The sequence below is a fragment of the Rattus norvegicus genome, chromosome 10 (genome assembly GCF_036323735.1).
Source record: "Rattus norvegicus strain BN/NHsdMcwi chromosome 10, GRCr8, whole genome shotgun sequence".
Lineage (NCBI taxonomy): Eukaryota > Metazoa > Chordata > Mammalia > Rodentia > Muridae > Rattus > Rattus norvegicus.
The window spans coordinates 81,956,687-81,973,184 of record NC_086028.1 but is presented as its reverse complement, the minus strand read 5'-3'; the positions used below and the strand labels follow the sequence as shown (position 1 = coordinate 81,973,184).

The 16,498-nt window shown below is 46.0% G+C and overlaps 1 protein-coding gene across 4 annotated transcripts in view; it reads right to left on the bottom strand.

Annotated features, from left to right (window-relative positions):
• The window catches only part of Skap1 (src kinase associated phosphoprotein 1), a 307,146-nt gene that overhangs the window by 255,922 nt on the left and 34,726 nt on the right, over window positions 1-16,498 (bottom strand). The window contains exons 1-2 of one of the 4 annotated variants that reach the window (XM_039085325.2): window positions 839-1,197; window positions 311-420 (exon numbers count right to left, since the gene is read on the bottom strand). The exons of 2 other annotated variants lie outside the window; for them this stretch is intronic. The gene's annotated coding sequence lies outside the window, so the exon portion shown is untranslated. Of the gene's footprint in view, window positions 1-310; window positions 421-838; window positions 1,198-16,498 lie in introns of those variants that run through there. One more of the 4 variants, XM_039085324.2, reaches the window with a different exon arrangement.

Here is a 16,498-nt window from a genome sequence, read left to right as displayed (position 1 = left end):
ATGCCAGAACTGTCATTTTGCAGATAAAGAATGCTGAGGGAAGGTTTGAGATCAGACAAAAAGCGGCAGCCTGACAGGATAGGGAAAGGCAGGTCACAGAGAGGCCAGGCCCAGGCTAGAGAGAGAAACCAGGCCTGTCAGTAGGGCAGATGGCAGAGACCAGCTTAGCAGGTATGTTCGAGGAGAGGGGGCGGGGCAGGATACTGGGTGAGCTCCAACCGAAAGCCCGTTTCCCTTTGGTGAGGGGTGCCACGATGAGGTTGGAAGGGGCTGGTGGTGGGCACTGAGGGAAACGGAAGCCATTGCTGACCTGGGGCCTGTGAGGAATCGCCGGCGTCGTTAAGTGCTCATCTGTGGTTGGAGGATTTACCGTGGTGGCAACTGGATTGCGTCATTTTTTCTCTGGCCCCAATTAGCTGCCTAAGTACAGGAGCAGAGAGGTTGGGAAGCTGAAATCTATCAAGGTTAGGGTTTCTATCGGCTTGAGAGATAAAAGGACGAGATGGACAAGAAAGACTGGAGAGCCGCGGAGCTCAGGCCACCTGGGAAAGGAACCAATGGCCGGAGACTTGACAACGCTGTCCATTCTTGCTAACGTTTGATGTTAGTTAGAACATTCAGAAGCAGGAGAGACTGTCAGGCTAGCCTTGTCCGTGAAGAATAACCGCCCTTTGTTCTAGAAGTCTCCAAATCTCTCCCGCTGCCCTGCCCTCTATCTCGATGTTCTGTATCACTGTCCCACCCAACTAGAACTAAAAATCCCTTCTCCCTCTTTGTCTATTGGTTTGTCTGTCCCATCGACCCCCAAGCCTACTTCCTTATTACCCTTTTAGCCCACCTCTGCAGACACCGAATCTATCCATCCTCAGAATGCACCAGGAAGTCCAGTTAGATGCTAACTGGTCCATCTGCCATCATCTTGCTCCCTCTGATGCTGTATCTCCAGGGCTGATGGACCGGGTAACATAGCAACCAACAGTCACGTGCCAGGGCTTCACAGAAGGTCTAGCCTGAAATCCCAGCTCTAGCTTTTAAGGGTGAGGCCTAAGATACAGACTCTGTTTCCTTATCTTTAAGAAATAAAAATCATTCCTGTTTCATATAATTCTTGAGAATTACCAGAGGCCCTCCTCATAAAGAACTGATCGTCAGACCCGGCACCTGGAAGACTTTAATCAACGTCAGCTGTTCACGTCATGAGCACGGTTGCTACTCTAATGACCTAAAGGCTCTTGCTTCAGATCCTTCAGTGCCTCATCCCAGCTCTCAGAGAGCAAAGTCCGGCACTCCTGTTCCTGCTATCACGTGTTGCTACCGTCATGACTTTTCTTTGATGCTTTTCCTTCCCCTGCAAATGCTAGCTGGTGCTTTAAGATTCAGCTCAGTCTCCTGTGTCAGCCGCTCCCACAGTGCACCTGTGTGCTCTCTCCTACTGCATTATAACCTCACCAACTATGTCCTTGAGCTGAGAGAGGGAGTAGCAAAGAGCTTGTGTTCAATAAATGCCTGCTAAATCAGAAACAGTGAGAGCTCTCGGAGCTCCAAGAAGCTGTACAGTACAGCTCAGAGAGAGAGGATGGCGCCAGAGAGGCAGTGCACCCCGGACCATGCCACAGACTAGGCTACTGCATAGATTTATTCCAAATAAGACAAATGTGGGGTGCCTTCATTTTTCCTTAAGTTACACACCAAGGTGAGAGATGGGGGAAGGGGAGGGACAGGAGGAGGAAGCTAAAATTAAAAGACAGCTTTGCTAAATTAAATCTTCATCAGGTGGCTAGGTATAAAGGAGTCCTAGCACTGGGAAGTTTAGGTCAGAGAGTTACAAGTTCAAGACCAGCTTGGACCTTATTCTAAGACTCTGTCTCATAAATTAGATAGATAGATAGATAGATAGATAGATAGATAGATAGATAGATAGATGCAGGTTAATGTCTTTATGCAGGAAGGCAGGCACAGGATAGAAGGAGGCCTGTCATTGGACAGGAAGGAAGGATGAGCAGGAGAAAAGTTTTAGAAAGAGGAGAAGGCGTCAGAGTAAAGGAGCTGGGAGAACATGGCGGCAGATGTTAAGATTCTTCTCTGCACATCGATACAGATTGTTATGAATATTTTTAAGGGATGGCTGTGTGCAGGATTTTATGCTGTCTAGATGGGCAAATTATATCTTATCCATTGGACCAGAGGTCATTGTGTGGTGTGTTCTTTCATGTGGCGACAGAATTGAGTTCAAGAGAAGGTGCGATGGTGGGATGCACCAAGCCTGCCATGGAATTGGGATGTGTGAGCCTGGCATGGTAACAATCGGCCAAGAGAACTGTGAATGAAAGCAAAGTAACATGGCAAGGTGCACGCTGGAATGGCTCCTGAACCGCCCAGGCTAGAGAGTACCAGAGGGGCCAGCGTGGAGCTGCTGAGATAAATTAGCGCTAATTCCTGTGGCCCGACAGAGCTGGAATTATCGAGAAAGCAACCACCTAGGACAGAAGGAGACCAGGAGAGAAGCTCAGAGCATATGCATGGGAACCGGTCCCCTGCTTTTTGTTAATCACAACAGATGGATGGATGGATGGATGGATGGATGGATAGATAGATAGATAGATAGGTAGGTACCTCAATCCAAACAAAAAGGATTTTGTTGTTTCCAAAGTCTGGCTTCAAAGACTAACTACAAGATGACCAGCCAAAGTATGCTTCAAAAGACATGACGGAATACACATCAGAGTGCCAAGTATCCAATATACAAATACAATCGATTTGTTTCCTCACTAAAAGCCTTCATGAAGAAAATGATTTAATACAAATGCTAAAACTACAGACACAGATTAAGTGAAAAATAACACCAGACTTCTAATTAAAGACGTAATAGCATTTCCCTCCCTTCTAGTTCACAAAAATCTGAACAGACAGACAAAAGGAGACTGTAGAAGCAGGCTTTTATCAGTCACCAAAGCCTTGCTAAAACTTTCATTAAACCCCTATTCTTCTGTACACGATTCTTTTGGAGGTGGGGAAGGGGGACAAGAACAGAGATGGACAGACAACCTTTCTGAAATCATTTTCTTTTCTTTTTTTTTTTTTTTCCGGAGCTGGGGACTGAACCCAGGGCCTTGCGCTTGCTAGGCAAGCGCTCTACCACTGAGCTAAATCCCCAACCCCTCTTTCGAAATCATTTTAAAGTGATTTCTCATAGTTTTTCTCCATTTGCCTCAGCCTACTTACAGATTTGTCTTCACCCTTGTTTGTCCCTCACTGCTTTCCTTACTTAGACTACACTACCTCCTCATTCTTTCCTATTGATTCCTTTGCAATAGGAGCTAGAGCGTCACGTCTCAATTCTCTGAGTCATAAAGAGTGGGACAGACTTTGACCAATGAGCATGACTGGGTTTGTGGCTGTATCAATCCAGGCCAGAGGCCCCTGGTGGTCAACCACAACCAACCGGTCAATCTCAGGCCTTCCTGATCTGCCCTGCCTTGGAGAGGTGTTCTGCTATCAGAAGTGTCCTGAGACACTGCTGTAACACCGTGAACACAAAGGTCAGTGTATAAACACACCCTCAATTCCTTAACCCAAAAGGTTGGAATGCTGCCCCAGGCCCTAACAATTATCCCCAGTCACATGGAGAGGCCTTTCTCACCATCCTAGCCAGCCACTGCTTGAGATAAAGCCTCTCTTCATTCCTTCTCTTTCGTTGCTAAGATTCAGCTGAGAACTGGGGGGAATGGTTCAGTGAGTAAAGTGCTTGCTGTGGAAACATGAGGATCAGGGTTTGGGTCTCTGGAACCCACAGGAAGCCAAACACAGTAGTGCACACCTGTGATCCCAGCACATGGAGTAGTGCACACCTGTGATCCCAGCACATGGAGTAGTGCACACCTGTGATCCCAGCACATGGAGTAGGGCACACCTGTGATCCCAGCACATGGAGTAGTGCACACCTGTGATCCCAGCACATGGAGTAGTGCACACCTGTGATCCCAGCACATGGAGTAGTGCACACCTGTGATCCCAGCACATGGAGTAGGGCACACCTGTGATCCCAGCAGATGCAGTAGTGCACACCTGTGATCCCAGCACATGGAGTAGTGCACACCTGTGATCCCAGCACATGGAGTAGGGCACACCTGTGATCCCAGCACATGGAGTAGGGCACACCTGTGATCCCAGCACATGGAGTAGGGCACACCTGTGATCCCAGCACATGGAGTAGGGCACACCTGTGATCCCAGAAGATGCAGTAGTGCACACCTGTGATCCCAGCACATGGAGTAGGGCACACCTGTGATCCCAGCACATGGAGTAGGGCACACCTGTGATCCCAGCACATGGAGTAGTGCACACCTGTGATCCCAGCACATGGAGTAGGGCACACCTGTGATCCCAGCAGATGCAGTAGTGCACACCTGTGATCCCAGCACATGGAGTAGTGCACACCTGTGATCCCAGCACATGGAGTAGGGCACACCTGTGATCCCAGCACATGGAGTAGGGCACACCTGTGATCCCAGCACATGGAGTAGGGCACACCTGTGATCCCAGCACATGGAGTAGGGCACACCTGTGATCCCAGCACATGGAGTAGGGCACACCTGTGATCCCAGCACATGGAGTAGGGCACACCTGTGATCCCAGCACATGGAGTAGTGCACACCTGTGATCCCAGCACATGGAGTAGGGCACACCTGTGATCCCAGCAGATGCAGTAGTGCACACCTGTGATCCCAGCACATGGAGTAGTGCACACCTGTGATCCCAGCACATGGAGTAGGGCACACCTGTGATCCCAGCACATGGAGTAGGGCACACCTGTGATCCCAGCACATGGAGTAGGGCACACCTGTGATCCCAGCACATGGAGTAGGGCACACCTGTGATCCCAGAAGATGCAGTAGTGCACACCTGTGATCCCAGCACATGGAGTAGGGCACACCTGTGATCCCAGCACATGGAGTAGGGCACACCTGTGATCCCAGCACATGGAGTAGGGCACACCTGTGATCCCAGCACATGGAGTAGGGCACACCTGTGATCCCAGCACATGGAGTAGGGCACACCTGTGATCCCAGCACATGGAGTAGTGCACACCTGTGATCCCAGCACATGGAGTAGGGCACACCTGTGATCCCAGCAGATGCAGTAGTGCACACCTGTGATCCCAGCACATGGAGTAGGGCACACCCGTGGTCCCTCCTACAGTGAGATGGGAAGTGGAGACAGAGGGATCCCCAGAATCTTGTGGACCAGCCAGCCTGGTATGTACTGTGGCAAACAAGAAGAGATTCTTCAAAAATATGGTACAAGATGAGAGTCTACACCCAAGGTAGATTCAGCTAAGTCTCCTCTGGTTAGCCTCTAACCTACAAACATTGTGCTGTGGCAAGCAATAACACAGACACACACACACACACACACACACACACACACACACACACACACATGTCAATTATTGCCTGCTAAGAAAATTTTATCGTCATCATTATTTTTATTTATTTACTTTTTGGGTTTTTTTTTTTTTAAAGACAGAGTCAGCCCTGGTGGTCCTGGAACTCTTTCTGTAGACCAGGCTGGCCTCAAGAGGCCCACCTCCCTCTGCCTCCCTATACTGGGATTAAAAGAGTGCTCCACCATTGCCTGGCTGCTAAGTAAATTTTAAACAGGTCATCCCAGTTCACAAATAAGCAATATATTCTAAAGGTTCGTTTCTAGGTGCTTGGACTTTGCCTCATGAAACAAAAGAATGGATGGTAGTAAGTTGTCAGGGCCAGATTAAAAAATCTAGCCAATTTCTGCAACACATCAAAAGCATAGGCAACAGTCTGCAGCCTACCAGCCAATCAAAAACTGAGGCACAGCATCGGCCATTAGACTGTTTCTGCCTAAGGACACAGAGGTCACCGGACGCTGCTGTGCGTTACATATAAAATGCTGTGTGTGACATAAACTGTGTTTTACACACCCCATTAAAGCAGGAAAGCGACAAAGAGGGTAGCAAAGGAGATTTCCCTCAATTTCTGGACACAGAAACTCAGAAATCCTTTGGCTTTCTTCTCTTTCCATCTCCTGCCTCCCAGGGCCCTCAATTCCCAAATACTGACCAAAGCTTTATAAAGCTTCCTTCCTCAGCACGCCCCTCCCCCTGCCCCGCTTTATCCCTCAGGTCCACACAAACTCTCCATGAGTGGGTTCATCTGTCTTCTCAGCCACATTTCCAGTGATGATCTGATTTCAAGACAGACTCTATGTCCTCTGTGTCTCGGCACGCGTTACTTCTGTGTGCAATGCATCTCACCAAAAAAACCCCCAACGCCTTTCACCACAGCCAGCCTGGGATGCCAGCTCACTGCTACCAGCTTTCTCCAGCCCTCCGGACAGGAAGCCAGCTCCTTCTCTGAGCCATTCCAGAACTTCCTGTCTGTTCCCTTTCTAAACTCTTTGCTTCAGTGCACCCTGAATTTTAGTTACTTTCACATGCGTTTTTGTCTTTCCAACCGGGTTTCTTGGAATTATTTGTTGAGGATCTACTGCTGGGTTGTGCTAGACACCTTGTGTGCATAGCATAGGTGCATATCAAGTTAGAGTCTTACAGAGTTGAGTTTCTCTTGCCCCAAAGGCCTGTGTTGTGTTCGGCACAAAAGCACTCTCTCTGTAGTATATGCTCAGCAAACTTTTGCTGGGCCTATAAATGAATAAACTGGTATTAGTCATTTTAATGTTGACACTGCACACAAGTGATATGTAAGATTTGGTAACCTGTACTTTTCAGGAGCGATTGAATAGCGCCAGTTCATTACGCTTTTTTATGAGGTAATTGAGTCTCATAAAGGCTGGACACAACCAGAATTAAATGCCCAACTGCAGAATCTCATGCTGGGCAGCCCTGACCCCAGGAGTTGCTTCTCTGAAGTTCAGTTTTCTCATCTGCTAAATGGAGAGTCTAAAAGTGTCCACCACTAACGCCTGCTGGAAGGGTTAAATAAAGAAGTTAATTGTTGGACAGTAGACCCAGGCCAGGCACGAGCTGTGAGTTTGCTCTTCCTCTGCAGACAGGGACAGCCTCCGCCATATTCACTCTGAGGACGTGGATCCCATATTGTTGTTCTGAGCCTCCGTACCTAATGCCCACTGCATGCTGTTCTTAAGTGTGATTCAACACACTTAAGGCCACTGAGTTTTCTCTTTTCTTCATTCTTCTAGGATTTGGGAACATTCCTTGTAGCATAGTAAAAAATGAAATAGAGAGATGGCTCAGAGATCGAGAGCACTGACTCCTCTTGTACAGGACCTGAGTTTGAATCCCAGCACCCATGTGAGGCAGCTCACAGACGACATCTCTGGCCTCTGTGGGTACCTGCATTCACCCACACAGAGATGCACACAAATACACACAATGAAAAATACATTTTAAAAATTTTTGTAAAAAAAAGAAATATAAGGGACTGGAGAGATGGCTCAGCAGTTAAGAGCACTGACTGCTCTTCCAGAGGTCCTAAGGTCAAGTCCCAGCAACCACAAGGTGGCTCACAACCATCTATAATGATATCTGGTATACATAATAAATAAATAAATAAATATTTTAAATGAAATATAAGGCGTGAAATATAGAGGAATTTCACAAACCTCTTCAGTCTTCAAGTATTTCATTTCCCAGGCTCCAGGCCATGTTTCTTTCTAGGCCTCTTTTTAATTAATTAATTGACTGATTGATTGATTGATAATTTCATACATGTATACAATAAATTCTGGTCATGTTCATCCCCTTCTTCCCCTCCAGTCCCTACCAATATCTGACCCAAACAAGTCCCCTCCCTACTATTACATCTTTTTTGTTTTGTGACCCACGGGGTTTAAATTCGGTCCCATGGGAAGGGATGCATAAGGAGACAACCACTGCAGTACGAAGAATGAACAACTCACCAGTGGCGACATCACCAAAGACGCTGACCCCCTCACACAGCAACTGTCCACTGCCAATAGTTCCCCACAAGTCCCTCCCATCCGTGGCTGAATGATGACTGATGACGGACCCAGTCATGTACAGGACCCGTGCAGGCAACCACAGTTACTGTGAGTCCACGTATATAATGATTATGTCATGCCTGTGGTGTGGTTTGAAAAAGAATGGCCCCCATAGGCTTGCTCATATATTTAAATGCTTGGTTATCATGGAGCCGGTACTATTTGAGAGGGATTAGGTGTGGCCTTGCTGAAGGAGGTGTGGCCTTGTTGGAGGAGGTGTGGCCTTGTTGGAGGAGGTGTGGCCTTGTTGGAGGAGGTGTGGCCTCTCATTGCAGTAGGTGTGGCCTTGCTTGAGTGGGTGTGGTCTCACTAGAGGAGGTGTGGCCTTGTTGGAGGAGGTATGTCACTGGGAGGTGGGCTTTGGGATTTCATAAGCTCCATCCAGACCTCAGTAACTTTCTCTTCCTGCTCCCTGCAGATCTGGATGTAAACTCTCATCTACTTCTCTAGTACTATTTCCGCCTGCATACAGCCATATTCCCAGCTTTAAACTGTAAGCAAACTCTGGTTAAATGCCGTCCTTGATAAGGGTTGCTTGGTCGTGTTGTCTCATCACGGCAGTAGGACACCGACTAAGACAATGCCCACCCCACCCCCACCTTCCAGCTTCCACATTCTTCCCACTCCTCCCTCTTCTTCCAAGTTCCTAAGTCTTGAAAGTGGTGATGTGGATGTCCCCTGCTGGGATAGGAGGCTATCAGTCACTTATTCTCAGTACCGTGATGGCTACAGGATTTGCTCATTTCAGGGAAAAATAAAAAATAATAATAATAATAAAGTTAGGAGGAAATCGTTGGACAGAGCTAGAGAACTGAACAACACAAAATTTCCGAACTTTCTCTATGAATGCGTGTGGACTTTAAAAGAGGATGTAGGGTTGGGGATTTAGCTCAGCGGTAGAGCACTTGCCTAGCAAGTGCAAGGCCCTGGGTTCAGTCCCCAGCTCCAAAAAAAAAAAAAAAAAAAGAGGATGTAAAACATCAATGACTCTCTAGGCGACAAAACTCCACACACGAAATAAATTCAGACCGAACATAAGGGCCTTGTAAGAGAGGCATCTGCAAACAGGAGCATCTGTCATGACTCCGGCCACTCGCTGGTCTTGATCACCCAGCATCAGGCCCAACGTAAACAAACAACCAATACATATTGTTAAGTAAATTAACCACTTCCACCCTGTAATCTTCAGCCTGCTTTTAGTTGATTCCATTTCTCTTTATGACCAACATAAAAATCAATCACGGTGACTGATGTTTTGAGAAGAAGGAAGTGAACAGTTTACTCAAACCCCAGCGCTCAGGAAAGTGGTTGGACAAATACAAATGCCTTGCTAAATAGGCTGGGAGAGTGCTGCTAATCCCCTTCTAATGAAGAATTCATCCTGGGTTAGCTCAAAGGGATAACAGCTCAGAAGCGGAAGTTGCTCTGTCAGTGATACCTCATTTCATGCCAGCCCTTGACAGTGAACTTCCTTTACTTTAAAAAAAAAAAAAAAGATCCCCCAACACATTTTAGAACGATCATCACAGACTATTCAAAGGACGGCATTTCACTTGACTCAAAGTTAATTTCCTTCTTGTGGCTGTGTTTTGAAGCATAGCATGAAACACCTCCAGTTACAGACTGCTTGTTTACACAGAGTGACCGGGCCAAGCTGCAGAGCTAAGGCTCCATGTTCCTTTTCCCCAGCTCCTTCCGCCTCGGGACCAGCCCTCATCTCTCCTGGGAATCAAAGTCCTTCCAGGGCTTCCCTCTCTGCCCTTTATAAAAATGGGAAGGACTTTAACATTGCTAAACTCGTTATTAAATAAATATTTACTTTAGAGAGTCAGAGAATACAAACAAACAAACAAAAAACCCGTTTAACTCTACTGGCCAGAAATCACTCTCATGGACATTCTGGTCTCTTTATCTGTTGTTTGTTTGTTTGTTAAGAGACTTTTCACTGTGAGATATAACATATTTTTCAACCTATTTTCTCACTTACGTGCCATTGGTCAGTATCAGTAACTCTCTTATGGCACCACTGTGGAAACGTTAGCTCTTTTAACAAAACTAATGGGAATAAACTAAGACTCTACTGAGCGGAGGAAGAGAGCCACAGAAGGTTATGGTGACCTCACAGTGGTGCGCATTTTAATCCCAACACTCTAGAGACAGAAGGAGGTGGGTATCTATGAACTGGAGACTGGCCTCATCTGCAGAGTGGGATCCTGTCTCAGAAAGAGAGCAAGGAAGGAAGAAAGGAAGAGAGGAAAGGAGGGAGGGAGAGAGAGATTAGACTATATCTAATATTGAGTCCATCTTGTGAAAGTTAAAGGTTTGCCAGTAACAGAAGGGATACAAATAGGAAAACACGTTGAGGGTGAAAGTTGGCAGGCCTTTTTGGTAAGGGAGAGAGAGGGGGAGAGAGAGAGGGAGAGAGACGGAGAGAGAGGGAGAGAAAGAGGGGGGGGTGTGTTAAGGAGTGAGTCACAGGGCTCTGAAAGTCTAACACAGGGACAACAGAGAAGACTCATAGGTAATTGGAATACAGCCAGGTCAGTCTTGAACCCTCCGAAGTTAGGAATCTTCCAGCAACAGGTACAGAAAACCCAACTGACAAAGGTTTAGACGTGTAAATAGAGGTTCATATTTCCCACAAAATAGAATGTCGAGAGGCTGGTTCTAGAGCACACGCTGGGCCAGCTCTTCCTGCCTGCCCAGTATCTGCAGATCGATGCTACGTGTCCATGTGGTTTATCTCTCATGTGTAGGCCTTTCCTGAGACAGACTAGCAGGAGTCTTTACCTCACATTCCATCGCCCACCCTATGTTGCCTAGAAACCCTAGGACAACCAAAGCAAAATGGCTGACATCACGCCTCATCCCTTGGTTGGAAGAATGGAGGCTGGCTGTGGAGAGGGAACCAGCTTCGTCTCTCACAGCATTGGGAAGTCTGAGGTTCCATGAAACACCCACTAGGCTGCCTGCAACAACTGTTCTACAACTGGGCATCCAGGGAAGAAACAACCCTGGGGAAAAAAAAGAGAATCTGAGGAGGGAGGAGTGGGAAAACGAGCTTAAGCAAGAGCCCAAAGGAAGAGCATAGATACCATGAGGGGAAGGAGGACTCCACAGGGGGACGAGGGTCTTAGACTTCTGAGAAAGGGGAAGTAGTCCCAGCTATAAGATACTTGAAAAACCAAAGAAGATAAACACTGGCAGTATCATCCGGATGTGGCAACCGGAGTAACTGGAGCATAGGGAAAGTAACGTCATTGGAGCAGAAGATGTACAAGGACGATAACTAACTGAGGATGGACCAGAGAAGAGGAAACCAGAAGGGAAGGGTCTAGAGTCCAAGATGTCTACCCACTCAGGACAGGAGATAAGACAGTAGCTAAGGAGGGGGTGGCTTTTTAACCTGAGGTTTTTAACCTGAGGGCAGAGTTGAGCACATTTGTGTGAGGTTCAGAGAGATATGGTGAGGGAGCATAAACTGCCCCCTCCCCCACTTAAGCAAAAGGGAGGGAAGGGCAGTGAGAGGAGCTGAGTAACCACAACACAGCAGGCTAATACTTCAGTCCAAGGCGGGGCATCATGGTGCATGCGGTTGATCTCAGTACCTGGGGAGCAGAAGCAGTCATCTCTGTTGGTTTATGGCCAGCCTGGTCTACACAGCGAGCTGCAAGTCAGCCAGAGCTATGCACTAAGACTCTGTCTCAAAAAACCAAACCAAACAAATAACTCGGGGTGGGGGAAGGGGTTGTTGACAGAGGCAGCTGTGCACAGTTTTAATCTCCAGAACTCAGGAGGCAGAGGCAGGCCTCTGAGTTCAAGGCCAGCCTGGTCCTACAGAGAGATTTCCAAGAGAGTCAAGGCTACACCGAGAAACCCTGTCTAGAAAATACAAAAGAAGAAAGAAAAAAGACAAAAACAAACACGAAAACAAACAAACAAACAAAAAAATCACTTAAGTTCTCAGACCTTGTGAGGATGGACTCTGGATGCTAAATGTGACAAGGGGCAAAGTATTACAAAGCCTCCAGGACAGAGCTCCAAAGAGCAAAGACCTGTCGTGCAGGAGAGCTGTATATTACCCAGACACGGATGGAGAAAAGAGGCTGGGGATCCAGCGGGGACCGGTTAGAAAGGGCATGGGTTCTAGAGGGCGCAGTGGAGAACTCGTCAGACAGCCACCAAGAAAACAGAAGAGGTGGCAGAGACAAGGTGGGACAAAGCTGAACAGAGGAGGCAGCCAGAGGTAGCGAGCCAGGGACCGTCACGGAGAAGGGAGTGGCTGGTGTGTACGTTCCCATGGGACTCGAAGATACAGACGAGAATCTTACAGCTTTTTCATCATAGACTTAATTAGAATAAAAGTCATTAAATGAGATTCTGACTTTCAGTGGCTCTGCTGGCCAGGAACCTGAGACTCTGTATTGCCAGGGTTCCAGGAGAAGCAAAGAGCTAAAATGAGCCAAGAGCAAAGGCTACTCCTTGCTTCCTCTCTTCTAGTTACACTGTTCTCACACACTTTCATCCATCTCTCTCTAAATTTTCTATCTACCTATCTGTTTCCTAACATTAAGCGTGCGCGCAAGTGTGTGTGTGTGTGTGTGTGTGTGTGTGTGTGTGTGTGTGTGTTTAAGAGCAGAGAGTGGGAGTTCATGGTGCAGAAGGGAAGCAAGAATGCTGTAGAAGTTTCTTCTTAGCAACTGTTAGCTACACACACTTCCCAAACTTGTCAGACAGCTATCTCGTGTGATTAAGTGCATCTGTGGGCTCGCTAGGGTTTCACACGGGGCACCTAAGTATTCAGTAAGAGAATAAGAGACTGGGAACAGCAATTAATTCTGGCTGTACCATATGGCTGAACAGAACACTGGCTGGAACCTGAAAACTTAATTTCACAAGAGTCACACTTATTCTGAATTTTAATCATATTTTGGATCAGCAAACATATGCCTGCCAACCTGCTTCATTTACACAAAATCCGGAAGCATAATCACACCGCACTCTACAAAATGATTGGTTTTTCCCAGATGGACTTTTCAGATCTCATTCCTACCAGGTTCTCAGGACAAAGTAACTGCTGGCAGCCCCTGTTTAATCTCCTTGTTAAATAGAATCATCTGACTCTTTTTTTAATATTTCTATTTAATTTTATGTGTGTGGGTATTTTGCTTACATGTGCATCTATGCCGGAAGAGGGTGTCAGATCTCCTGGAGTGAAAAGCCGTTGTGAACTGTGTGGTACTGGGAATTGAACCCAGGTCCTCTGTAGGAGCAGCTGATGCTCTTAGTTACTGAGCCATATCTCCAGCTCCCCCAAACGTTCACTTCCATTCCTCGCACTTTCACCAGTATCTCACAACACGGTGAGTATAATATTCTCTGGTCCTGGACCCCACGGCCCTGGGTCTGGCTCAGGAGCCCTCATGCCCAAGAACTCCCTGCAGAGACGCTCGCTGCTGCTGCTGCTGCTGCTGCTGCTGCTGCTGCTGCTGCTGCTGCTGCTGCTGCTGCTATACCCATTTGCTCCATTCTGCTTCTCTCGAATGGAGATGTTATGGGTTCTCAATGTAGACTCCATCCCCTGTCCTCTTAGAAACAGGATACTTTCATCTCCTGTACATCTAATAACTTCAAGATAAGGACAGAAAAAGAGTCGGTTTTTGTTTTGTGAACTCTCGTCTCTGGTGCTTGAGAGACTGTCCTAATATCCCCCGAACATGTTTTAGTGATAACATTTACTGCACTTGGGGCCAAAATGATTTTCTGCCACTTTCAATTCTAGTTCAATAAAAGAATAAGGGCTTTGTTTCTGACCTCTGTCATTTTTAATACTATAAAATGATTTAAAAAATGTAAAATTGACTTCTATTTCCTACTGGACTACCAATCTCATATTAGCTTTCCTTTTATCAAATTTATGAGAAAAGTCAGAAATTGCCTTTCCTTTAAAAAAAATCAAAATTTCGAGATCTCCTGGGCAGAATGTTTGAATTGAATTTCAGCTCTCAATAATTCGTGGTCTAGAAGTTTTAAAGAAGTTGAGGAGTTAGCTCCTTTCTGTTACTTATCTCAGTAATAACGAGATAGAAGATTACCCCTGAGCTCAAGATCAACCAAAAATAATAAGGTTCTTCCTAGAAAACCATCACTCTTAAAAACCTCAAATATGTGTGATTACATTTCAAATTAGGGAAGTCTGGGATTTTCCAAGACCACAGTGAGCAAAGCCAATGGCTTCTAAATTGCCAAGGCAAGCCAACAGTATATTTTTTTTATAATATTATGTTAAAAAAACCTTTCAAATATGCATGAAAGTTGAAAGAAGTCCTGTATCTAGTCAGGACCTAAAGTCATGATTCATAGCTGGTTATCTTTGCTTGGTTACATAGTATCCATCCATCCGTCCATGTTACATTGGCATAAGCACCGTAGTAGTACAGTTCCTCCACAAACACTTCATATGACTATAATTAGCTAGACTTCAGCAATTGTCAATAATTCTCTTGAACCAATAATCTTTTGAAAGATGCCATTTCATTTTTAATGATTTTGCTGAATAAATTAACCAATTAGACATCCTGAATTCTGCATCTTAATCTTTTATTAATTCTGCTACTTTGAGTAATGTCTTGGGCATCTGTTTTCTCATCAACCAAAGCGCTCGGTAGATACAATAAGTCCCAATTCACAAGATAGAAAATGGGCCTTGTGCTGAGGGCAGGATTCACAAATGAGTCACTTAGTTAATTAGAGAAATAGCTAATTGGAGGGCATGTGAGCACAAATGGATTTTGGGTATTTTTTTTTTGTAAATTATAGTAAAAACCTTCACAAGGCTCAGAAAGTCAAGAGGGAACTTGAGCTTAAAAGTGTAATTATTCATCCTGCACTGGCCACAGTGTGTTCCCAGCAAAAATAGTAGAAGCTGGGCTGACTGGGCCACTCCATGTACAGATTCCACAGCATGAAACACTAGCATCATATTGGAGTGTCCTTGCTGTGCAAGACCCTACTACCATTGCCTTGTAAACTCCCTATTAATCGCCTGACTGAACCAACTGCAGACAGGGGTAGCTGTTGCTTTATTGTCTGTTCTCTTAAACTGGTATTTCTTTTCCTCTTCAGAAGTTTGGCTCTGGAAGGGGCACCCTTTGAAGCCTGGAAAATCAAAGCTATCTCAGGACAGTGCCGAGCATTTTGAAAGAAATACGAAGAAATGACATGAGATCTTCCCAAATAGGTCAGCGGTTGGTCTGTAAAACATCCCTGTTGCCAAGGAGGTGGTGACATCTTGTGTAAATCAAAGAACTGAAGCCCCGAGATAGCTCATTTCCATTTTAAATGCACGGGGGTTAAATATGGATATGGGCACACAGAGGTTCCTGTGGGATTGATTTTTCCAGTCTTCTCTGAGCCCTTTGCTGAGCATGATAAGGACCAGGGTTCATTATCAACCGTGCTAGGGCTGCACTTCAGGAGACGAGATGAGGCTTCGCAGTGGGAGAACAGATCCACAAAGAAGAAATGATTCACATGGTGCATGGATAAAACCCCATGTTGGGCTCAACTCATTTTAAATAGAATCATGAGACCAAATGAAATCCCAAGAAATGAAGTTTCCTGAATCATTTTTCAAACTGGGGGGGAAAAAATCTTGATGACACACAAGAAATCAAATCAAGGTTTCCAGGTTTGGCTAGCAATGCTTGCATTGTTTTTGAACACAATAAACATTTTATTTTTCCAATAATAATCCTTGCATTTTCATAACACGTGTGTGTGTGTGTGTGTGTGTGTGTGTGTGTGTGTGTGTGTGTGTGTGAAGATTCCGACAGGCAATCTAGAAAGGAAGCTAAGATCATCATCCGAACCTTCGAGAGATTCCGCCAAGGTTATAGAAATAACATCAGAACAAAGAGCCTGGCTCCTGTCAGTTGACCCTGAGCTCTCTTGTGCTTCCCTGACCACGGCTCCAATTTCACTGCAACACAGAAAGCAGTTCCAGGGTGGGTCTGTACCAGAAATAAGGGAAGCGTGCAAATTACAGAAAACCACAACGAGGAAGGCTCTGAGCCACAAGGTTCCTGGAAACCCACAAGCAGATGAACAGTAGAGAGGCACACACACACACACACACACACACACACACACACACACACACACACCCCACTGGCCTATGATAAGCAGAAAAGAAACATTGCATAGCTCTGGGACAAAAGACTAGTTGGGGACCTAATGAAACTTAAATCACAGGCAAAGCAAACGGTTCTGCAATGAAGACGGCACCTTCATACAAATTATCTTTTCACACAATGTACAGATCGCCAATCTCCACGTACAGACAATAGGAAAGCTTCGTGCATTAAACATTTGACGCTGAGGGTTTTCCGAGACAAAGACCGATCCACACGAAAGAGATAACAGGGCTGTCCCCTGGGTGACAATGAAGATTGGGATGGTACGAGGACGGAAGCAAAAC